We start from the raw sequence: 4175 nt of genomic DNA, 5'->3' as shown, positions 1-4175 counted from the left end.
CACCAATTTATTATGAATCCTATTGGACAATAGCCTGTCACATGACCCAGTGGCGCCCTACTAACCATGACTTTAAACGTTTAAGGAGCAACCCTTTCCTCCGTTTTCTGTAAGCGTTGCACGTCTTAGCATTTGGTCCCACTGGACCACACTGTTAAACTCTAATCTACTGGTCAACTGAACGTAGACGTTTGCACCGTCACTGAGACTGACTGTTGGGGAGAACGTGTACTTCAGCTTCTACGTCATGGCGGTATCGCTTCTCGGCCTTTTGGCTAAGATCAAGTGTAGTATCTGTTCTTATCAGTTTAATATCTGATACGTCCCCTACCCGGGGACCATATATTAAATTGATTTTTGGAGCAGGGAGATGGAATAGGGGCTTGCTCCGTCCACTCCACGCATCGACCCAGTATTGCAGTACTTCTGGGAACGGTGCACCCCCTATGGATGTAAAAATGGTAGATTCTGCTCCTTATTCATTAGAAAGTAATGTATCCATATATTTGACAGGATATTGTTCTCTGCAAAAGTCAGTGTAAAATATTTTGTAACATCTAAGATGTGGTTCCACTACACAGCAATGTCAAACTGTCCACCTACAGATTGTATGACATATGCAGGAACCACTCATGAAAAGCATCTCCTGATCTCAGCTCAGTTCTAAATGAGGTTCGGTGACACAGACTCATGTAAACGCCAAGTCATATATTCAAAGGTTGAATCCTTTATTCTGTGATCCCAACATAGTCATCATGTGCTCTGTGACTGGTTAGGTTCAACACTCTTCTTGTAACATTCTTACAAAAACAACTAATCTCTTGTGTCCCGTCATACATCAAGTTTAAACGGCTGATATTCTGTTTGACCGTCCAATAGTTTATGGTTTGTATCTGTCCTTTACACCCCGATCATGGTATCTCCCCTGCCAGGGTAAGTATGAGTTGCTGAACCCGCTCTCAGGAGACCCTTTCACACGTGATCCCTGATGACTGACGGTGCTGAAACTCTTTGAACTCACAAAGTACAACATCCTAGAGGGACGTCTCCCATCGTGCATTGCTTGCAGTTAATGCGGTTCCCTCGAGTCGCGGCTGAAAATTAGACAATCGGCGCTCGCACCCGCTCCTGCGTGGGTAGAAAGCGACTCGACATTTCTTTTAACACAGACTGTTCCACATATGCTAGGTCAGAGAGTTTGATTTTGCACATTACTTAAATGGCAAAGCTGCCTGTGGACGTATGGTGACATGTTTTGCGGTAGGAAATAATTGTTGGGTTTCCGCGAAAGGATGAAGCGGGCCAGTAGAATATTGTGAATGTGTACTTTTAGCTGCACACTTTAGTCGTGGAAGTTTGTTTTCTGACAAAGGAAACATTTTGTAACGTTAACTCGTCTGTTTCAAATGAAGATGAAAACTATTTAAAGCCGACAAAACTAGCGTCACTAGCCGACAAAAACTAGCGTTATTTCTAATGGACTTGAAGCAACAACATTCCTTCAAAGTCATTTATCCAGCTAATGCAAAAATATGGTCTAATAATGAGGTTGTAGCAACGACTAAGATCAAAACAGCTAAACTTTGGAAATATGATCTGATGAGTCCAAATTTCTTTGCACCTTCAAAGATATAATCAGACATTTTTACATAGTAACTTAAGAAACGGTTTGTTGCTTCAAAATGTTTCCTTTGTCAGAGAACAAACTTCTATATAAAGTCGTGCATCTAAAAGACACACATTGATTTCGCTTCATCCTCTAACGGTCGCGGAAACAAATAATTCTATAATTCTTTCCTACCGCAAAAACAGGTCCTCAGGCAGCTTTGCAATTTAAGTAATGTGCAGAAACAGACTTCGGCTGATCTAAACTATATGTAACAGTCTGTGTTAAAAGAAATGTGGAGTCGCTTTTTACCCACGCAGGCGCTGTTTGTCTGATTTCAGCTGCGACTCGATTGGTTGTCTGCGGTTCAGTTCTGCCACGCGATTGGTTGTTTACAAGTATATGGTCACCGGTAAATTTTGGACGACCGTTCTTTATCACTGTAGACATTTAACTACCGTATAAACGGTTAAACAGTCCCTAAAGTAAACAGTGGAGCCCAGTAGAACTCAATAAAGCTGTTCTTCTGGGTGTCGTACTTCCGGGAACTGCTACAAAGCACGATGGGAGATGTGGTATTCGATCGTAAAAAAATATAATAACGTCTGTGTCCTTATGTATAACGCATTACCTTTGGGGTGGGATTTCTGTGCTTTCACGTCCTTCTGAGACGTTTGTACTTTGTGAGTTTAATGATTTTCAGCACCGTCAGTCATCAGGGATCACGTGTGAAAGGGGCTCCCCGAGCGCGGTGTTCAGCAACTCATACTTACGCTGGCAGGGGAAGATACCATGATCATGTAGGTGGTTCACCCAGGGCGAGGCTCAGCCATTGCACTGAGGCTGTCTGACCTCTGCGAATTCCCCCAAATGTGGGAATCTCGACTGCATAATTTCTGGTAGTGGGGGACTGCGTTCGCCGCTCTCCCCTGATTTAAGTGTTCAAAAGGTATTGGCGTGAGTATCGTATGAATGAAGCTATGGCTCACGTAAAAATCTACTCTCAAATCTGTTCTTTAACTACTCTGCTGTAATAAATACAAGCTTCATTCATTCAGTTGATCTTTACCGTACCCGTTTTATTTATTACATTTCGATGCATTTCTCTTTTCTCCACTAGATGTGGAAGCTGCAGTTTATATTTGTCAACTTGTTAATCGAGCAAACAGTTTTTCTTCAGTGAGAAGATGATAGATTTGTTTGTATTAGCTCATCTGAGGCTAGACTAGTTAACACAGAGTAATAATGACAAACGTCATCAGCACCAATTTATTATGAATCCTATTGGACAATAGCCTGTCACATGACCCAGTTGGCGCCCTACTACCATGACTTTAAACGTTTAAGGAGCAACCCTTTCCTCCGTTTTCTGTAAGCGTTGCACGTCTTAGCATTTGGTCCCACTGGACCACACTGTTAAACTCTAATCTACTGGTCAACTGAACGTAGACGTTTGCACCGTCACTGAGACTGACTGTTGGGAGAACGTGTACTTCAGCTTCTAACGTCATGGCGGTATCGCTTCTCGGCCTTTTGGCTAAGATCAAGTGTAGTATCTGTTCTTATCAGTTTAATATCTGATACGTCCCCTACCCGGGGACCAATATATTAAATTGAATTTTGGAGCAGGGAGATGGAATAGGGCTTGCTCCGTCCACTCCACGCATCGACCCAGTATTGCAGTACTTCTGGGAACGGTGCACCCCCCTATGGATGTAAAAATGGTAGATTTCTGCTCCTTATTCATTAGAAAGTAATGTATCCATATATTTGACAGGATATTGTTCTCTGCAAAAGTCAGTGTTAAAATATTTTGTAACATCTAAGATGTGGTTCCACTACACAGCAATGTCAAACTGTCCACCTACAGATTGTATGACATATGCAGGAACCACTCATGAAAAGCATCTCCTGATCTCAGCTCAGTTCTAAATGAGGTTCGGTGACACAGACTCATGTAAACGCCAAGTCATATATTCAAAGGTTGAATCCTTTATTCTGTGATCCCAACATAGTCATCATGTGCTCTGTGACTGGTTAGGTTCAAACACTCTTCTTGTAACATTCTTACAAAAACAACTAATCTCTGTGTCCCGTCATACATCAAGTTTAAACGGCTGATATTCTGTTTGACCGTCCAATAGTTTATGGTTTGTATCTGTCCTTTACACCCCGATCATGGTATCTCCCCTGCCAGGTAAGTATGAGTTGCTGAACCCGCTCTCAGGAGACCCTTTCACACACGTGATCCCTGATGAATGACGGTGCTGAAACTCTTTGAACTCACAAGTACAACATCCCTAGAGGACGTCTCCCATCGCATTGCTGCAGTTAATGCGGTTCCTCGAGTCGCGGCTGAAATTAGACAATCGGCGCTCGCACCCCGCTCCTGCGTGGGGTAGAAAGCGACTCGACATTTCTTTTAACACAGACTGTTCCACATATGTTAGGTCAGAGAGTTTTTGATTTTGCACATTAACTCTTAAATGGCAAAGCTGCCTGTGGACGTATGGTGACATGTTTTGCGGTAAGGAAATAATTGTTGGTTTCCGCGAAAGGATGAAGCGGG

The 4175-nt window shown here is 42.8% G+C and overlaps 3 non-coding genes across 3 annotated transcripts; all 3 read left to right on the top strand.

Annotated features, from left to right (window-relative positions):
• The first annotated feature begins 255 nt into the window (after window positions 1-255).
• On the top strand, window positions 256-446 carry LOC114856494 (U2 spliceosomal RNA). Its single transcript, XR_003786123.1, has one exon. It is a non-coding gene; the product is annotated as a U2 spliceosomal RNA (small nuclear RNA).
• A 1925-nt stretch (window positions 447-2371) lies between these two features.
• On the top strand, window positions 2372-2538 carry LOC114856471 (U1 spliceosomal RNA). Its single transcript, XR_003786103.1, has one exon. It is a non-coding gene; the product is annotated as a U1 spliceosomal RNA (small nuclear RNA).
• Window positions 2539-3123: 585 nt separating this feature from the next.
• LOC114856421 (U2 spliceosomal RNA) lies at window positions 3124-3314 on the top strand. Its single transcript, XR_003786061.1, has one exon. It is a non-coding gene; the product is annotated as a U2 spliceosomal RNA (small nuclear RNA).
• Window positions 3315-4175: the final 861 nt, after the last annotated feature.

The sequence above is a fragment of the Betta splendens genome, chromosome 5, assembly GCF_900634795.4.
Source record: "Betta splendens chromosome 5, fBetSpl5.4, whole genome shotgun sequence".
Lineage (NCBI taxonomy): Eukaryota > Metazoa > Chordata > Actinopteri > Anabantiformes > Osphronemidae > Betta > Betta splendens.
Note: the sequence above shows the minus strand (reverse complement) of the source record. Positions and strands in the feature narration are given on the sequence as shown.